The sequence below is a fragment of the Rousettus aegyptiacus genome, unplaced genomic scaffold (genome assembly GCF_014176215.1).
Source record: "Rousettus aegyptiacus isolate mRouAeg1 unplaced genomic scaffold, mRouAeg1.p scaffold_m13_p_15, whole genome shotgun sequence".
Lineage (NCBI taxonomy): Eukaryota > Metazoa > Chordata > Mammalia > Chiroptera > Pteropodidae > Rousettus > Rousettus aegyptiacus.
The window spans coordinates 39,107,074-39,128,471 of NW_023416290.1; the positions used below are offsets into that span (position 1 = coordinate 39,107,074).

The window sequence follows — 21,398 nt, forward strand, 5'->3', positions numbered from 1 at the left end:
GCAATTTCAGTTTCAGATCTTCACGTATGAAATGAAGGTCTGGATTAGGTTATTTATGTCTCTCTTGAAACTCTCAAATTACTTTTCTTTTATAATTAATTTTAAAATTAAAAATTTTCTTTTATAAAGTACAGGAGTCTGAAAGATTTTAATTTTTATTTATTATAGAAAATTAAAATATGGATATGTCTATAAAATACATAATACATGTTCTTAATGACAGAAAACAATGATATAGGAACACAGTAGTAAAGCCCTGGATCAACTCTTTAGAGCAGACACATCTGTTTTAAGATAAAGAGCTAGAATTTCAGATTCCCTTAATCCCCAGGCACCATTCTGTCCAAAATACATTTCTTGTCTTTCACCAACATAACCTGGCTTTCTTCTTATGTTTCGCGTATCAATGACTGGCACCACCACCACCTACCCATTCGTCCAAGCCACAGGAGTCATCTTGACTATTCCTTGGCTTAATTTTCTACAGCAATCAGCACCAGAGTGTATAGCTTCTGGGTGCCTAGATCCATGTCTCTTCCTGCTTCCCTTTCTCCCTTCCACATCTCTTTATCCTCACTGGCACTGACTTAGGTCAGACTCTCATCATTTTTCTTCTGGATTTGTTAATGGCCCCATAACTGGTCTCCTGACTCCAGACTTGCTTCCTCCAATCCATCATCCATGGCGTAACCAGAGAAATCTACTTAAAACACAAATTTGGCCTCGTCATGCCACTGCTCATACTCTTTCAGTGGCTTCCACTACCTGCACATAGTCACAACTCCTTAATCAGCACAGAAGAATCTGTACGATATGGATTCAGATTTCCTCTTCTTATGTGTACCCTATGCTTCAGACGCACCAAATTATGTGCATTTTTCCAAACATACACTATTTTCTTTTGCTTTCATGACTTTGCACAAGACTTTGCTCTGATTGAAATATTCCCTTTATCTCTCATCCTCCCTTTTTCTGTGCTAGGTCCCATTTTTTAATACACAGTTAAAGTTTTTCCTCCTCAACAAAAATTTCATGACTCCTCTCTCCATAATACCCTTTCTTTGCATTTCCAGAGCATCCTGTGCCTCTTCTTTCCATCATTGTATTTGCCACCACTCCAGTACACCATTAGCTTTTTAGGGACAAGCACTTTTTTGTTCAGCTTGGTATCACTTAGTGCCTGGCACATGTAGGTCCAAATAATATTTAGATAAATAAATTAATGCATAAATTAATGAAGCTGTATATGAAAATACTAACAGCCTCCAGTTGTGAGCATGGCCTAGTTATATTTGCTCCTGAAAGTACAAAATATTCTATTATTGATTATTAATGGTGCCTTTTTGAACGTCCGTGGAACCAAGGTAAATGGTGCAAAAGTAGATAACTCTGAAGACAAATATCTACACTTACCAGACCACGTAACCCCATCTTGTCTTACTGTATCTCCCCAACTCTTCTTTTCCCACTCATGCTATTATGGCCCAAATCTGAGACACTATATGTGACTGGCAACATTTAGAACTATTTAAATTAAGTAAAATTCACTAAACACATTGAAAACTAACCATGTTTTAATCACTGTGCTATACAATGACAGCAAAAGAATGACTAAAACCTGATTCTGATGATCAAGACTGCTTATAATGCAAGTGTTTTACAAGTGCTGGAATGAAGGTAAAAATATCCTGCCTGCCCGTCTGCCTGCTCACCTGCCTGCTCACTTGCCCTATGGGGCAGTAATGAGGGAAAGAATGAATCCTCTAAATGGGTGAATGGAGGAAGTCTTCCTAGAAGAACATCTAAATGAATATGGAAGGGAGGGTATCGATTTCTTAAGTCTGCCTTAATACAAAAAAAAAAAAAAAAAAAAAAAAAATGGCCTGGAAAACCTGCAGGATGGGGAGATATAGAAGGAAGACAAAAGGACTAGGACGGTATGTATGCAAGGAGCTGTGCTTGCTTAGGCAAGATGACTTTCCTGACCACCTCCTGGAATGCACTGTTTAGGAAATCAAGAGAAAAATCAGTTAGAACCAAGGCCATGTCACTGAGGCCACCCACACAGGGCATGAGCACACTATTGAATTTTTAATATGAGATTCGTATGGAAGATTAAGGTAGATAATTTCTTTGTACTTTATCATAATTTCAAACACACTAAGTATAAAGTACACCCCTTTAATAACACATATAAGTGCACGTGTGTGTGTGTTTACTTGCGCATATATACTCTCACACACATATATTCCCATATCTACAACCTGGGTGTCAGGTTCTCCATTGATACTTTGTAGTAGTTTTTTCCATTTCATTGTAGTTTACTTCATTAAAATTCTATTTAAAATAACCAATGCATCATTTTCCTTTGGATAAGGTGTCTTTTATGTCAAATTTAATTACTATAGATAACACCTGTTAAACAGTCATGGTCAGCTCCAGTAGTCTACCTAACAACCGAGAAATCTTTTTTTTTGCCAAATTCTGAGTTTATACTTTAATGTAATGGGGATAAAAAAAGGGAGAACCACAAAGCAACTTTATACACATCTGTGTTTTTATATCAATAAAGGTAGTAGTTTTTAAATAAAGAAGATACTATTTCAACTAGAAAACTGGAAACATATCTTTCTTTAATTTAATGTTTTTTGGTTTCTTGTTTACCTGAAATAAAATTAACCCTATGAATTCTTCACATAAATACATTCTGATTTACTTAAGAAAAAGAAAGCTTTGACATTTGAACTAGAGACCACCCCAGCAGACAGTAGGTTGTGGGGGAATGATGCAAAAGAGACTCTCCACAGGATAATAGTTTGAAGAAACAACTTCTGCCAACTACATTTTTTTTCTTATATGATAAATGACAGTGATTCAAATGCATAGCTTATGATGTTTATCTTTTAAATAAAACCTACTGTATTAAATAAAACATTGCAGAACAAATCATGTCATTTAAATACTCAGTAGATGATATAAGATACTCATTAACACAAATTCAAAAGCCTTAATAATTAAGGGATTTATAATCTTTTCAGGAATATCATTATCAGATAGAAAATTGCCATAATCTTATTCTGATATTTCATATGAAATTGCAAGATGTTAGCATTTACAATCTCACCTCATTCCAATAAAACCCCTCTTTGCAACATTCTGACTTTTTAAGCTACTACTTTTCCATATATGCTACTTCATTTGCTGAAACAAAGTTGCTCTATTCATCTTCTTTCTTTTCTGTAGTATCTCTTAAGTTTATGGTTGCTTTTTTTAAAAAAAATTAACTTTCATTTACTTAAATGAGGCAAAATTTGTAGTAAAAATGTGTGTGTGTTTTCTGGACAATATGGGATTACTCAATGGAATGTACGATAAGTTTGTGCAGGCATAAAACTGCCAACGTCATTGTATAATAAACATTCCAAAGCATTGCATGTGAGGTCTAACTAATTTTTCCTGAATAATATTTGTTGAGTAGTTTTTATTTAAATGACTCTTGCTCCAAGTACTGGGATTATTATTAGGATGGAAACAGTCATTCAAAACATAAAAAAGGGACAATGACTGCTGACATCTTATAAATGAAATAAGATTTCTATTTTTCCTCACTTTGATCAAAGGATTACAGACACTGGGCATTGCTTCTTCTTTCACAAAGACCATTTTGGTGCCCTGGTGATGCTCGTTATATCTCAAGTGCTATTGGAAGAGAGCCCAAATTAACATAACAATGAATTAGCCTCTTAGAATTAACCACACACCACAAGAGAGTAAGAAACTAAGCATGAATAACTGCTAAAATACCTGCTCCCATTACCACGTATATTGCCAGAATAATTTTGTAAAAGTCCATTTTAAAGACTCACTAATCCAGTTTTAGGAGCTGTAGAGCACCTCATAGTCTTCCTTCTGATTTTGTTTGTGTCCCCAACAAACAATGACCCCACAAATCCTCCTAGTTTTCACTAACTGAAAGAAGACTGGTCTAATTTATTGGAAAGTTTGAATATCAGAATCTTAGAAATATTTTTAAATCATAAAATATCAATAATAGACACCATGATGCTACCATTAAGATCTAGCAGATGTCATTTTTGACATATTTGCTTTGAATTAGTTTCTTTTTTATTAAGAAATAAAATGCATCATATAAAACCAAAGCACCCCCTCCACACATACACTGGGATTAACAATTTCCCTGAAGTTGGTATGGACTTATGCCATATGGGTATATACCCTAAATAATAAACTATGCCATTTAGTATATTTCCGACATTTATAAAAACATTACCTATTGTATGGCTCCTTCAACTCTTTCATTTTTAAATCAATATTATGTTGTTGAGACTTAGATGTATTAGCAGTGTGGTTTTATCACAAATTATGGAATGGATTTAGGTTCAGTAAATTTAACTGCTAAGAAAATAGTCTTGTACCCTGAGGGCTGACTTACTCTAAAGCAAGGAGTACAAATTCTAATTAGACCCATTACTCTGAGTTCTGTCACAAGAAGGAACAGATTATTCCTCAGCCTTTCATAAAACCCCTAGGAATTCTTTTCTAAGGAGCAGAAAGAAAGCTGTGTGATGAATATTCTCTCATTATTGAATGTATTTCAAGGATCCATACAAATAATTTTTATCTTTGGCAAATAGTTATCTCCCACAGAGAGCAATTAGGGGGCTGAGATAGGGAAATAAGGAACTAGTTAACATAGATAAAAATAAATCCTATAGTCAGTCTTCCTCCAAAAAATACTACATTAAAAATTTTAAATAACCATGAGCACAATTATAAAGACAGCCTTTTTGACTTTTTAGGCAGCCTTCCATTGAGTCTAGATTTTAAAGTACAAAGTGACTAAAAAGTACCAGCTTTATATGATTTTTTTTTTTAAAAAAAAAACCTTTCTGATAACATTAGTAGATACAGAATGATATATTTAATATGTTCCCAATTAATGTAAGTGTAATCTGACACATTTGTATGCACTGGAAAAAGAAAAAACGATGAACTGTGAACAATGCCTATCTCTGGCTGTTGGGAATACAGGTGAATTTTATTTTATTTTTTTCTGGAAATGTTTGCCAATTTTCTACTTATTTTAAAGAAAATGAGAATTTAATTTTATATTCAGAAAAATAAAAACGAAAAATGAGAGAAAGACAGAAATATGCTTAGAATGCGCTCACTCAGTGGGAAACATAAACATCTGGCATTTTAGCGATGGCCTAGTCAGGGCAAACCTGGGAAACACCACTGCCGTCCACAGATGCTCCCCACTGGTTCTGCTGGCTTTTCTCATCCTGTGTTGTCCCGTTTTGTGGAAAGCCTATAATAATAACCACTGTTGACTGAGCACTTCCTATATGCCAGCCAAGGTTTCTGTCTTCTTCCTTATGACTCCTCACAGTAGCCTTTTGGAAGAATAGATGTTGTCGCCATCTCATATTGAGATGGTAGAAGTTCTGAGAAATTAAGTAATGTAATCAGGGGCCCAACCATTGGAGCCATTATTCAAACTTAAGCCTGTCCGATGCTCAAGTCCATTCTGTTTTCACTTAAGTCAGTGTCAGCTTCTTGGTTAGTGGAAGGATCACAAACAGGCCATTTCTTGCCCAAATTTGTCCAGCTAAAGTGTTTTGTTTGTCTAGTGTGTTATTCTTTAAGTAGTGTCAAGCCTTTAACCAGGACGTGTAGTCTCCAATTAGCCACTGCTCCTGCCTTTCTCAGACATAAGACTCTTGGTTCTTTGAGCTGTTCAGGCAAGCTGCCCTGGTAAAACACATTTGAGTTGCCACAAGTTGGAGCATGGGAAATTAAGGCACCTGAAATTTGACTGTTACCTTCTAATGTTAAAAAAAGAAGAAGAAGAACCTCTTTATTCACTCATTCCCCCTTTTTAAATACAATGAAAAATCCTCTTTAACACTGTTATGCTTTAGAATATTGAAAGAATGACTGGGTCGATATGTAGTAACCCTTTTGAGGCCTTCCTAAACCGAGCATAAAGTAATTATTTTATATGACAAGGTGACTTATTCTTCCCTCAGCTCCTGATGATATGCTATTTATGGCGTCATTAATTACCCTTGCTGAAATATATTACTATTTTCATTCATTTAGACATACCATCTTCATATGGAATATGGGTTAGTATCATGCTTGTTCTCCTGTTCATTACAACATCATACCTCCAAATAAACACAAATTTCAAGTAAATACTTATTCTAATGTACACATACACAAACTGAAACCTTTTTCTCATAGAATGTACTCTTAATTCTATGATTTTTATAAAAGCCTACCAACAAATTTTCATCAACAATCTTCAAATAATCCTTCTTTCTTTTGAAAATAAATGCTTTCTAAGTTACTAAATTACAACATGCTGAACTATATCTAAATTGAAATTGCCGAACTTAAATAATTTTTGCTCAAAAATTTTTAATCTTTGAAAGTAAAGTTGTACTCACAGCCAAATATACTTACAGAAATTTTACATATTCATGTATTCACATAGAATATTTAATTAGAATACATATATATGATAAAGTAGTAGACTATAACTGTTTCCCCTTGGAAATGACATGACTTACCAAGTATGCATAAAATTACATAATAGTAGATTAGATATCGACAAAGACATGCAGGAATGCACAGAGATGTGGGTGTGCAGTTATGTATGTTTATATAATACATACATTTATATACTTTCTTATATGAGATAAACATAGTTCAATAAACATCTACTGTGTTACTTATATATGTTTTCTATGTTAAAATGCCTCATGCCACGGAGATGTAAAGATGCAAAAGATAACAGTTCTTTCCTAGTCCCTGTCTAGTTAAGAAAGACAGTATATAAACAGACATCATTATAATGTGGTAACTGTTAAAATAGAAATAGCCTGTACGAGATTATGAAATATATACCTCAAGCATATGAAATCTATGACAATTTTATTTCATATACTCATAGAGAGGAAATCAAGATTTTGGTAGATCTTTGCTGTTAACTCAACGTGACTGAGCACAAACATAATTTGAGCACATGCTTATTCAGCTTCTTTTCTGTTTTGATGTGCATTCCCATGAAGGACTGTTGCTCTCAGAATTCAGTTTCATCACGACCTTCTTTAATATTAAAATTATATTGGCAACATTATTTCCAAGAAACCACGAAGCCCAAACATTACATATCCTTGAATGTCACTGAGGTCTTGATTTCTTAAAACCAAGGGTTCTCATGCCATAACATGAGATGCATTATATTAAAAAATCAAGTGATTTTGCTAAAAAACACCATTATATCAGGAAATCACATATATTTTCTCACAACACCTTCATCTGTAAAAATGGAGAGTCAGAGAAAATAGGCAATTTTCCCAAAGACACACAGTTAATTTAAATAGATCTCACAGCAGAGCCAGAATTCTCACCCGCCCTGTCTAAATCCACACTCTGTGACTGTGCTAATACACACCATGCCTGTCAGCCCAGTTGCAAGGGTCTCTCATATCAAAAGTTAAGATTTCTTATGGTCTACTTGATTTCTTCCAAAGTGGGAGAAAGGTCTTGGTGAACTTGCATAGGCAAGTGGAATCCTGAGGCATCATGGGCTATCTTTAGTGTCATGTTGTGGAGAGCTCCCAGAATGTGTCATCAGGGGACCTGAGTGATTTGCTTTTTTCACTTATCAGCCATGTGGACTTCACAGTCTTTTACTTCTCTGAGATAGATATTTCTATCTATCTTCTTTCTATCCATTGTAAAAGACTTCACAGTCTTTTACAATTAGTAGGATAATTTTATTAAAATTATCCTACTAATTGTACCCATTATAGGTATTTCATAAGTTTTTTGTAATGATCAAATGAAATGTGTGTGAAAACATTGCTCAGGTATAAGACACTATGCAAATGACAGATACTCATACTTTGGTCTGAAACCAAGTTGGGAGAAACAGTTTGAAAATCTATTAGAAATAGTGTAAATTATCTGCCATAAATATATATATATTATATATGTGCACACACATATATGCATACATACATACATACATATATATACACACACACACACACATATATATATGAGAAGTCAATTAACAGATAAAATTAACCATCATATTATTTCTTTTACCAAATTCAAATTTATAGCCACATGCAAAGTAGCATATGAAAAGCAGCGGTGTATGAGTCAGAAGCAGCAGCTTTGGACTCTGACAGCTTTAGATTGGCAACTAATTAGCTGTGCGACTTTGAGCAAGCTGCTTTTCTTCTCTGTGTTCCAGCTTTTGCAAATAGAAAATGAGAATAATAACGCACCTACATCATAGTATCGTTTGAGGATTAAAAAAGAAAAAATCACGACGTACCTACATTGAAAAATAAAATAACAAGCTTCTAACGGAAAGGAACGGGTTTAACTTCCTCATCAGCTGCGGACATAAGAGATGGTGTGGGAGAGTAAAAAAATACATTAATGAGGGATTTATTCTTAGAAGCCTAGCTTCCTAACACTTACTAGCATCGCGACTATGAAGAAGTTACTTAACTATTTTGTGCCTTGGTTTCCTCATCTGTAAAGGAAATGTAATGCTATTTATGTCAAAGCGGTTTTGTAAAGTTAACATGAAAATATTTTGTAAACTATAGCTATAAAAAGATGACGGATTTATTACAGCATGCCCATCCCTGGTAATAGTGACTGCCTAATGCCAAAGAGTTCTGTGGATTTTCGTTCTTAAAGAATTGTAAGAATCTTTCCTGTTTACATTAACTCAGACACCTATGTACTATAGGGTGGCCAAAATGTCTGGGAACAGATAATAATATTTTATTGTATTTTAATGCAATGTCAGAAGCCATTTATTATATATATTCACTAATTCTTCCAGACTTTATGGCCACAGGGTGTAGAAAAATCTCTTGCACAATGTACGCTAGCTTCAAACCTTTAGAGGGAACTTTCTCCTTGAGCAATTTTAACACAGAAATACCTCTAATTATGATGTTGATGATGATTAGACTCTGAATTGCTATGCTAGCAAAGAATAAAGTGAGAGATTGCAGTGAATAAAGTTCCTAGATGTCTTTCATAAAAATACTGTGTGTTGAGGGAGGGGACTGCAGGATTAGGTAAAGTCTGTAACAGGGGGAAAAAGTCATTTTTTAAAAAACATTTTCGATATTATAGTTAATAGAACTAGCTGAACATTTCCCTTAAAAATGATAAATTATAAAATTACATTATAAAAATATTTATCGTCTACGGCCATGCCACCCTGAACATGCCCAATCCTATCTGATCTCGGAAGCTAAGCAGGATTGGGCCTGGTTAGTACTTGGATGGAAGACCATCTAGGAATACTAGGTGCTATAGGTATATAAAATAAATAACTAAATAAATAATAAAAATAAATAAAAATATTTATCATTTTACTTGATAACAGGAATCTGAAAATTAATGATATTGCAAGCGTTTAAGTTTTGTTTTGTTTTCTGATAAAATGACTGATAAATTGAAGATGAAGCATTTCAAACTATTGACAATAACTATCAATAAAAATGTAAGACAGTCTACAGCCACAGCACCCTGAACAAGCCGGATCCCACCTGATCTTGGAAGCTTAGCAGGGTCGGGCCTGGTTAGTACTTGGATGGGAGACCACCTAGGAAGACCAGGTGCTATAAGCATAAAAAATAAAAAAAAATAAGGGATTGTAAGCTGAAAATGTCCTTGCAATCTGTGAGGTCAACCAAGGGCTGTCTTGCCTGAAAAAAAAAAAAAGTAAAACAAAGCAAATACAATATTAAAACCATAAAAACAAGCATTTACTTATATGGTTAAATATTGGACATTAGGCAAACTTGGCAACGAAAGGCCGCAAGTGGTCCTTTCTTCCATGACAAGCAGTGCCTCTTTTAAGATAGATTGATGCTTAGAATTTCATAAAGCTCAGTGGCTTAGTACTTCTCTACTTAACATACAACTAAACAAGTCCTTGTAGATGCTTGCTCCGTAACAGATTCCAAACAAGTAAGTCCATTGAGATTTCTGAGCCTCCTATGATGCTTCCTGTTAATGTATTTGCAACCACCTAACTATTGGGCAGGAAGCAATGAGCCTCATCCTCGCCTGGTGCGTGTCTAATGGTCTAATGGTATAACACGGGAAGGTCATGGCACTATGTATACTGGGATTTCATCTTGAAACAGAATTCTAAATAGGAAGGAGCTCTCCAACAAAGGCCTTAAAATACTCCAACTTCCAAAACATTTAGGGAGACATAATCACTAAGGTTTATTTCATCTCAGGAAAAAACATATGTAACGAAGTCAGGTTAGAATGGCGGCTTTCTCATTTTTTTTGACTGTGACCCATAATAAGAGCAATAGTTTTAATCAGGACGAGGAACAAATGTCACATGCTCACACATACACACTCATGCACACCAGCTTGCGTGTGCACACAAATATGAAACAAAAGTTTCATGAAACAATATTAACTTTAATGACATGGTAAATAAAACCCAGGTTTCTGCTCCTGAGATGATAACATTTTATTTTATTTCATTTGTAGAAGAATATTTCACTCAACCAAATTTTTAGTTATATAACCTACTAATTGTCATTATGTTCAGTTTAAGAACACTGGATTTGAAGCTAAATTGGGTTCCCAGACCCAACTCCACTGTGGAGGGTGGAGAGTTCCCCTACGCCATCAAACAGTTCTCAGACACCAATAAGGTGTCCAGGAATTCAACCCACTTCTGACACTATCTACCTGGAGATAGATCAGATTCTACAGGGTAAGGGTTCAATCCTATAAGCTTGCTCCCCCTAAACACACATAGTTCATATGCCAACTGCAAGCTCAAGACTTTGGACTTTTGACCAGCTGGCTACAAACTGGAGGTTCCAATGATGTCCCCCAACTCAGAATGCCAATTGCAAGTCCAGGTTGTTACCTGTACTTCTGACCAACTAGCTATGAATCAAGGTGTCAATGTAAGAAACATTCAAACCTGCGAAGAATTTGTATGAGTTTATTTGAGCCAAACTGATGACAATTGCCAAGAAGCAAAATCTCAATGGACTGAAAAATGCTCCAGAGAATGGCAGTTGTGCAGCTTATTTTATACATTAGAATAAAAAAAGATGTAAAGAGGGTTACATGAAATTCATTGGTGATAGATTAAAGGGGCAGGAGAAAGCAAAGCAGGGAAATCACTGAGATTGGATAAAAAGTTAAACAGAGACACATACTTCTTTCACATTGGTGGGTACAGGATAGTCACTAATTAACATTTAGAGCATATGAAGGTGGTATGCGGGCAACAAGATGAGGGTTTCAAGCTCGGGTGCTGGTGGTCATGCCAGAGGGGTATGTTAAAGACTATTAGACATTTCAAAGGTATGTTATCTTAGATGCAAAAAGACAACAGACAGGCTCACCTAAGGTAAAGATTGACCTTTGTCAAGGAAGCTATTGGCCGATACGTGACTACTCTCCATTACTACTTTTAAGTTAGAAATTTCTTTTTCAGACCTTCCCATGTGATTTCTTTCGGTTTGAGTTTGTAAGGCCTGGCATGCTGTCTTCCCCTGAGCTTGTCAGGTTTAGTATGTGGTCCCTTTTTTGTCCACCAGGATCCCACAGCCCTCTCCTTGGGTTCAATTAATTAGCTAGAAGTGTTCACAGAACTCAGAGAAACATGTTACTAACTAGTCACCGGCTTATCATAAACAAATATAACTCAGAAATAGCCAGATGGAAAAGATAGATAGGGCAAAGTATGTGGCATGGGGTGTATAGCTCCCATGCCCTCTCAGAGTGCACCTCTCTTCCCCGATCTCCATGTTCACCCACCTGGAAGTTCTCTGAACCCCATCCTCTTGTTTTTTTTTTTTATGCAGGTTTCATTACATAGGAATGATTAAGTCATTGGCCATTGAAGATCCATCCAATCTCCAGCCCCTCCCTTCTCCCTGCTTCTAAGTCACCTGATCCACATTATAAAAGACATCTTTATCACTCTTAATGCTTGGAAAATTCCAAGAGTTCAGGGCCCTATGAACCAGGAATTGTGAATGAAGACCAAGTACACCTGAGAAATATATTTTGGCCATCTGAATGATCAAATATATATTTCCTACAGGTCACAATATCACAGAAGGTGATATTCATAACTGCCATTTATTATGTTCTCACTGTGTATGAGGCAATGTGCCAAATAATTTGCTCATGTCATAGCATTTTGTGCTCAAACAACCATTAGAGATGAATGCTATTATGTCTATTTCATAGAAGAGGCACCTGAGATTAGAACTTGGCTCTGGCTGTGCAGTCAGGAGATGGAAGAACAAGGCCTAGAAGTCCATCTTTTCCCTAACTCAGGAATGTCCTCATCATACCACCAACAAGCCAAAAGGTGATATTTCAGGGCAAACTAGACAAAATTTTGACTAGATTAGGACAAAAAGTATTTCTGTACAATAAAAAAAAAAACTGGCAGAACCTATTATATGTTTATTTTTTAAGATCATTGTGTGTACATACTATAAACTCAATACAGTTCTTAAAACATGGATTCACTTTTTTTCAACAAAGCTTATTGTCATTATTTTAAGTGACCAGCTGCAGAGCTTATCTGTGTATTGTTCAATAGAGACACTTCAATAAGATGGATTGTAGCTGGTTATTGATTTTAAAGACAACTTTAGTACGGTAACCAGCCTCTAAGATGGTTCAACAAATCCCCTCCTTCTGATATTCACACTCTCATGTAGTCCCCTCCTGCATGCTACTAGAGGTGTCTGTGTGACCAATAGAATCTGGCGGAACAGATGATATGTCACTTTAGATAAAAGACTTCCATCTTGGTCTCTCTCTATCACTCACTCTGGGGGAAGCCATGTTATAAGCGGCCCCAGAAGAAATCGATGTGATGGGGAATCGAGGCCTCTGGCCATCGCCAGGTGAAAGAGCTTAGAATAGATGTTCAGCCCCAGTCAGGTCTTCAGACACTGCAGCCCCAGACAACAGCTTGACTTCACCCTCCAAAGGATCTGGAACCAGAACCACCCAGCTGAGCTGTCCTGTGAACCCCAATTCTCAGAAACTATATGAAGTGATAAATGTTTGCTATTTGAAGCTAATAAATTTTAGCAGAGTTTGTTAGGCGACAATAGATAATTAGTACAAACGATTACAGCTGGTACTTTGCAGGATGCTATCTCAGCAGAGTTTAGGCTGCATGCGTTACATAGCACCTTTAATAGCAAAAATGCAGTTCAAAGATAACAGAATGCTCAGGTTGGAGAAACTGAGAAAAAAAACTAAATTATGAACGGTGTAGGAAATCTGATAGTTTATTATTAGGCTTTCAAGTGAAATGACGCAGTTTAAACTAAAGGCTAGTGATGCAATTTACGTATCATGGAGACTCCTAATCCCAAACTGTTAATGTAACAATTTGTCAGCTAATCTGTTAATTAATTGACATCACCTCTACTCTTATTCCTCCCAACCATTTGCTGTTTTAAAAAGTCACTGGCATATCCCACTAGAAGTTGAAATAGAAAAGGGAAGAGAATTGAAACTCACTTATGTGAGTTCTGTTATTCTTTGTAGCTTCATGTGGAGCTAGGCTTTGACATTTAAAAAGTAGATAAAACTAGGCACCATCATCCTTCTTGAATCCCCGCCTCCTGGTGCTGAGGATGCTCACGCCACTTTCTGGCTCCCTAATTCTACTTACCATGGCATTCATTCGGCCAGGTCCGCCTCTCCCCATAATGATTTCTCATGCATTAATTCACTTAAAGACATGAATAAATAATTTCCAACTTAATGCTTTTCTGGCTATTTTACTTTTTTAAAAGACACTTGTTTACTCAGTTAAATTCTGACCTTTTAGATCTCAATGAGAGCCATAAGCAGAAGTAAAATATTGCATAATTGAAAATAAATGTATCATACCTGTGTCATATGGATCAAAGCTGAAATTCCTAGAAAAAATTGTAACTTCTCTTACAATGTTAGGATAGTCATTCAATTATTTATAAGTTTAAATAAGGTTTCTCAACCTCAGCACTATTGACATTTAGAGAAGGGTAATGTTTTGCTTCGTTAGTGTGCAGGAGAGCACCCTCTGGATTGTAGGGTGCTCAGCTGCATCCCTGGCCTCCATCCACTAGGTGCCAGTGGTACCCCCAGCTGTAACAACCAAAAATGTCCCCAACATTGACAAATGTCCACTGGAACTCAGGATCGTGTCCAACTGAGAACCACTAATATAAGTAATTGCTACATTTTCAAGAATGTATGTGTGTATATTAAGAGAATATAAAAAGAAATTTTAAGAAATATGGGGCTATTTAGGAGATGGTGACTCTCTTGGTACTCCTAAAATTACAATCATATCATAGAACTAATGTAGTTGTCTAATTCTCATCCTGGATTCTGATAAAAGGCAGAGGTTGAACTACTAATTTTATTTTAAATATATTATTTAACTTATTAGGTAACTGAAATTTAGCCACATTTACAAAATAAACAGATATTCACATCATTCAAGGGCTGAAAAGAATCATGGCAGATGCCTCCTGAAATTCCCTCTCCTTAAACACTATGGCCCAGAGAAAAGAAAGTCCCACAGAGATTCGATCATGCAGTAAGGACTAGAATCCAAGTCTGTGACCCTCATATGCTCTCAAGTGAGGTGGAAATAACAAAAGGTACTTTCTTCTTGGTTAGTAGCTCACCAACACAAGATGTATTTTTCTCTGGGTTTGTGCATTATGCATGTTATATACTAACTTGGGAGTACCAAGCAGAAGACATGAACTCTACTGTGGATTCTGCCAGGTACTTGCATGACTTAGGGGTAAAGCTCAATTTCTCAGCTTCAGTTCCTCATCTTTAACATATAATGGCAAGTTATTGTGAAGGCTTTGTAAACTATCAGACATGATTAAAATGTGAGTTAGCTTATCGTCATGCTAAAATGTTTGAGATATTTATACAAAGGATAAATACATACCAAAGTTTGCCTCAGAAAAAGCGATAATCCCAATGCTGTCAAAACTCAATTTACAAAGAGCATTGTTGTTGCTGTGATAAGGTGCTAAAAATGGCCTCTTTGACAAAGTGTAAATCTTTTTCCATTTCCTAACTGTTCTTTTCAATATCTCAATTCCCTACTCTCTTAAGTGGGAATTAACTTCAACACTATTTTTAGTTAAGTACAAAAGAGATTTTCTTCATGAACATGAGAATGCGTTGGGAAAAATCTGAAGAAAACATACAAATTTTGTAAGAGGATGTCTTTCTGCTAGTGTGTTTCTAAGTCACAGCACCATACTTAAAATTCAGAGGTTGAACTCTGAAATACACTGGAAGATGAAAAATAGACAAGTGACCACTCTGGGAACTGGACAGAAGATGCAGCGATGGTGTATCTGAGTGTGATTACGTCTGCCATGTTGGAAGATGAAATGAGATGTAGACTTAAGGTGGGGAGTGATGTTGTCCACGAGACATCATTCGTAGAAGCATTTTCTCTCCAAAAAGATACTATTTATCACTTGAGCCTGAAAAAAAGTTTGATATGTTTTACCTTGAAATAACTTCTTCTTTTCAGAGACTCTCTCGAAAACCCTCTTTGGCTCATCATTAATTTCTGGTGGACTTAAAGATTTGCTAGATTTTTCTAAAAGCTTCACTTTCCCCTAGAGAACGACCTAGACTTTCAGGAAAAATCTTATTTACTCTATCTTATAATGGAGTAGAAAGACCTTATTAAGAATAAATAACTAAATACAGTGATTTCTTTTGTATAGTCTCTCATTATTCTCCTAAAAAGGATGACCTAATAATTTTTTAAAAATGACTTGGAAAGACATCACCAGTGCTTTGCACCTAGCTCTTGAAATGCCTTTTTCTCCAGTGAAAGTCAGCTGTGTGGTTCCCTTCCAAAGAATTTCTGAACTTAGCACCACTTCAGCTGGCTGCTTAAAAAATGCTGACCTTATCTCCCATTTAAGAGAGGGAAGGGTTAGGAGTAATGTTTCTTTTTTATATAGGCTGCCTTGCAAAACCCTTTCCATTTACTCATAAAAGAAGTTTGCCAACCTTTTTTTTTAAAAAAAAGAAAAAATAACTTTTTTTTTTTTTTGAAAGGATTAAGACCAGGTCATTTCCATCCTGTAAGTGTGATCAAATATACTTGTGGTAAGCAAACAGGTGACCAGGAGAGCCAACTGCAATAGATGGTAATATAATGCTACAGGCTAGTTTATCGGATATATTTATCAGGAAATTATTATAAGATTATAAAGTATAATATTTGCATTTCATTATAATTTTCACAATGTCCGTTCTCATGAGGAAATATACTTTAGAAAAAAGACAAATTAAACCAACATGCTCACAGGCACGGTATGTTCTGGCGCGAGGTCACCGCAGTAGTCCTGCAGGTTCTATCCTGCCCGAGGGCATGCAGCCATGGTCATGAGTAGGGGCTAAACCTGTCTACTTTTAGCTTTCTAAGCTCTGGTGTTTGGTGCAGGACTGGGGTGTTTTCTACTTCTCTCAAAGCGTCATGTGCGTTCGTGGTGGTCACTTCTGGACTATTTGAGGTCCCAGAGTGCCTTTTATCTAATGGTCCAGATGCATCTTTCTCTTTTAATAACAGTCGATCAGAAAAGAGGGAACACATGGCTGCAGGCCACAACTTGCATTTCCCAACCTGACATGATCCCACGCTCAGTCCTCAAAAGGGACTAGGGAAATCTAGTTCTCGCTGTCAGAAATTCTGGTGGAAATTGGGGTGGTATCAGATCATAGCTAGGGAAATAAAAAATGCTTAAATCTTTCTTTCTTTCCAGTCAAAACCCGGTCCCCTTGAGGAGCCCCAGGAAAATACAACCCAAGGGACAGTGGCAAAAAGAAAAAGCTGAGTTCCACATTTGGGCTTTTGGGCCAAATTCCAACACAGAGCTCTGAGATAAACTGTGCTGGAGCATAAAGCCTCTCAGTGAAGCCCAGGAAGGCAAGCTCATTCTCCACTGAAACCAAAACTCAAACGGTACGTGCCATGTCACCTGAAGAGGTGGAGCACAGCATCATGACCCACCCTCCTCCCACGCCTAACATCCTGTGCCCATGTTTCCGCATTCAACCGCGCTGAGCACAGTAAAGAAAGTGAAATTCATACTTCCTGTCCCACGTTGTACTCCATGTGGTTCCATGACAGGATCTATGTCCATGGTAAAGATTAGCACATTTTAAGAAATAATCTCAATATACATCATGCGAATCCTATGAGTTTATCGTAATTTAGAGGGGGGAAGAATATTTTCATGGGAAAGGTAGAAGTTAAACTCAAATGTGATGAATGTCTAGAGAGGAATAGAGAGGAAATTTTAGTAGAAAGAATGGCTCTCATAAAGGCACGGACATCGTATGACTGCATATACTTCATTTTGGTGCAAGTGGGAGGGAACGATGCACATTCCATTCCAGCCATAGCGGAGCCTTTGCGAGGAAAAGTAGTTAGAAACAAGGGAGGCCCAGACTAATTGTGGTGGGTATTTAATGTTAGGCTAAAGGGAATTGGAAATTTATCCCACTGAAAAAGGAGAAAATTTGAGGATTACAGGCCATTAAGCCTGACTTTGAGTTATCACTAAATTCTAAAAAGTTTTAAAAATCTGTTCTAACAACTGGAAACTTTATTGCCAAGCTATCAATGTATAATTTGTGGGTCAGTGCATCAAAGAAATATACTTTTCTAAGACTTTTGAACTTGAAGTTTAGGAAATTTCCAATTTTGGAGCAAATATTCTCCACTATTCCAAAAGATCAAGTACAATTTTCTTTTCTTTCCTTCTAATGCTTAATCTGCAGCACTCCATTTCAAAGCACAGCTCATCACTGATTATACTAATGCTTAGAAACAGGCTCAATTTTAGTAGGTAATGAAGTGTAAGGATGAAGCTTAAATGATGCAATACACCCAATGACTAGCCTTACATAAATAAATAAAGGACCATTTGTTTCATTTCACTTCAATACACACTTTTGCAAGGAAATGTTCTATTTCTTTTGGCACACACAGAAAATTCTAAGTATACATCAACATCTTTTTAATGTTGAAATATAGCTTTTGTTTGTCCTTTATTCAAAAATAACTATATAATAAACATACTGGAATTTTATTTTTTGTGCCTTGTTCAAAAATGTACAGGCTGAATTTCCTCACCAGATGCCTCCTGGCATAGCATAGCAAGAAATTTACAGACTCCATCATAATCCCATCTGGATGAATCTGCTGTGTGTGCTAGCCAGGCCAGACCTCACCTGCAGATACTGAATCCATCTTCAGACCTTATCTAGGGACTTCCTACAGACAGCAACCTATCGGAGGAGAAGTTTAAAGGCTGCTAACTCCACAGGACTGTTTTAAGATACTACAGTTAATCCTACGTATCTGCAGCTTTCCACCTCTGTGGAGTCAATAACTGCAGGTTAAAAACAGTATTTTTGACCCATGGTTGGAAATCCAAGGATGTGCGGGGGCAACAATATGCATTGTCTTGTGCCATTTTATATAAGGAAACTGAACATCTGTGGACTTTGGGATCTGCAAGCAGTCAGGGGTGGTCCTGGAATAAATCCCCTCACCGAGAAATGACTATATTTTGTTCTTTAGAGAAGTCGAGGAACTTGAAAGATGTCAGGGAAGAAGTTAACAGTTGTGGACACTGGTAATATAAGCAGGGATAAAACTGGGCTTCATCGATTTCATCCATTTACTCTTCAGGACACACCTTGTGAAGTAAGTGTTGCTCCTCTTGTTTCCACAGAAGGACACTGAAGCTCACATGAGTGAAAGCCAGTGTTACATGTGGAGGTGACACTCGAACCTGAAAAATCATGACCCAAAAGTCCAAAGATTTCATTACACAATCTGGTCAAGAATATAAAAACAGATAAGTGGATTTCGTGGAAGAAAAAGTGACCCAAGGATTCATATTCATAAACCCAAACTAATATTTTTGCTAGGCTGACTTAATCTTTGGAGAGTACATCCATCCAAAATAAGCTTTGATATTGTCATTTTAAAAAATCACATCAATTGCTCAAATTGGCTTATTACATTGGTATATACTGCTGCTCAAGATGCTCTGACTGAGCAACTTGGCAAAGTGAATGATTGAAAATTATCTATTAGACTTCTGATTGTAACTAGTCAATGTTGATAATTCGTACCATAAAATATAAATTCTCCATGTAAAATTTGAAGATCCACTACTCAATTAAATTGGCCTTTATAGGGCTTAACCATCCTTGAATTTTTTATTTTTAAAAATGATGGAAGAAAATGCTCCTTAATTTTTTTTCATAACTATTATTCTTATTCTAGAAACTATATGTTTTAACCTGCAACCTCTTCTATTTCGTGTTTTAAAAGGAGGTATTCAGTGAGGAAAGTGCACTTGATAATTTTACTAAGCTCTAATCTCCAGTGAACATCATGTGTATAGTATAAAGGCAAATTGCAGGTGCCACTGGTGTGTTAATTATCCTAAGACTGTGTAATCCCACGATCTATTGATATTTTTATTAAATTATCAAAGTTTTATAACTCCTGTAACTTTATTCTTTTTATTTTTAATTACAAAAGCAATGTTGCAAACATTAAAGCTAATGGGTATTTAGGGATGAGGCATGGGAGCGATCTGTCTTCAAGGGGCTAATATTTTATCACCGATGTTGTTTAGAACTGCCTGCTGATTATAAAATACAGACCAACTTTTAATTGATTTGTTATTAATTTTAAATTAACTACTAAAAGACATCTGGAGTGAACCACCTCCATTGACCTTATATGCTATTGACTGAGGTGTCTTCTCGATGAAAATCACCATGTTTAAACATCTTGTTTCCTTATCTTTAAAGCAGAACTAGAAGTCTTTACTCCACAAGGCTGCCATGAAAATTCAATAAATTGCTATTCAGAAAGTGCTTAGTAGAGTGCCTGGCATAGAGTAAATATTATAGCACTGTTCATTTAAATTAAAAAATAAATAGTATTTATGAAAAGGCTGAGGTATGAGCTAGCCAATTTTATAGATTAGGAAACTGGGTATCAGAGGGGATTAAAAAAATTTCTCATTTGTGACAACATGAATGGACCTCGAGATAATCATACTAAGCAAAATAAGCCAAACAGAAAAAGATGAAAATCACATATCACTTACATGTGGGATATAAACCTAAAAGCAACAAATGAACAGGACAAACACACAGAGACCCATGGACATGGACTATAGACTAGTGGTTACCAGAGGATAAGGGGTGGGGTCGGAGAGGGTAGGTAGACAATTAACAGGGGTCAAATATATGGGGGGGACGGAAAGGGTGAATTGGGTAAAGGGGATCAAATATATGGTAGCTGAAGGAAACTGGACTTTGGATGGTAAACGCACAATATAAAATACAGATGTCAAATTATAGTGTACACCTGAAAGTTATATAATTGTATTAACTACTGTTATTCCAATAAACTTAATTTAAAAAAAAAAAGCATTTTTTCAAATGTCACAGTGATGAAATCAGGGTTCGAATTCAAGTTTATCCACACTAAACCCATACCTACTCTACCTCATCCATACACAACAGGTGTTTTATGTTACCCATGCTCCTACCACCAGATCATTTCCTTAGTTTTTATTTGCTTTGAATATTTCTATATTTTGTATATTAATTTCCCAAATTATTCATCTACGTACATATTTTAACCTAAAGATTCAAGTTCTTTCAAAACAAGTGCATTGAAATATGATAAGATAAAAGCTGATATTTTAAGGAAATTTAATTTTATTTAACATTTTAAGCTATTAAAAGCATGCAAATTAGGTTGTTATTGTTATTTTAAGAAAAAGAACATTTTGTATTGAAAAAGTGTGCCTTTCCAAGAAACCGCTAACCAGATGTTGGGGTCTTGAGATATCTCAAAGGAATACTGGTCAAAGAAAAATGATGAGAGAACTTCTTCCACACAAAATCCAAGGAAGTACACAGACATTTCATAACTATGAATATTTTTTGCAACAAAAATTAGCAAATGTGCTTTATCATCAGATACCAGAGCCCTGGAATATCCTAGTTTTGAAAATGTGGTTTAAGAGAGAAAGAAACCATGAATAGCTAAGAAAAATTACCAAGAAGATGTAAATGCAATAATTAAATGGAATATAGAGTGGAAATGCCAAATATCTAAAATTTGCTACACACGTGTGCCAGGACATAAAATCTGTGTCTGGTAATGAACTGTTTGGTCTTTGATTCTATTTACAAAAGCAGCATTTAAAAGCTACATG

General features: G+C 35.9%; 1 protein-coding gene and 2 pseudogenes across 3 annotated transcripts in view; 2 read left to right on the forward strand and 1 right to left on the reverse strand.

Moving 5' to 3' along the window:
* ANGPT1 (angiopoietin 1) overlaps window positions 1–21,398 on the reverse strand; it is a 226,682-nt gene that overhangs the window by 106,191 nt on the left and 99,093 nt on the right. The gene's annotated exons all lie outside the window — the stretch shown is intronic.
* Window positions 9,272–9,390, forward strand: LOC118612158 (annotated as a pseudogene).
* On the forward strand, window positions 9,583–9,701 carry LOC118612270 (annotated as a pseudogene).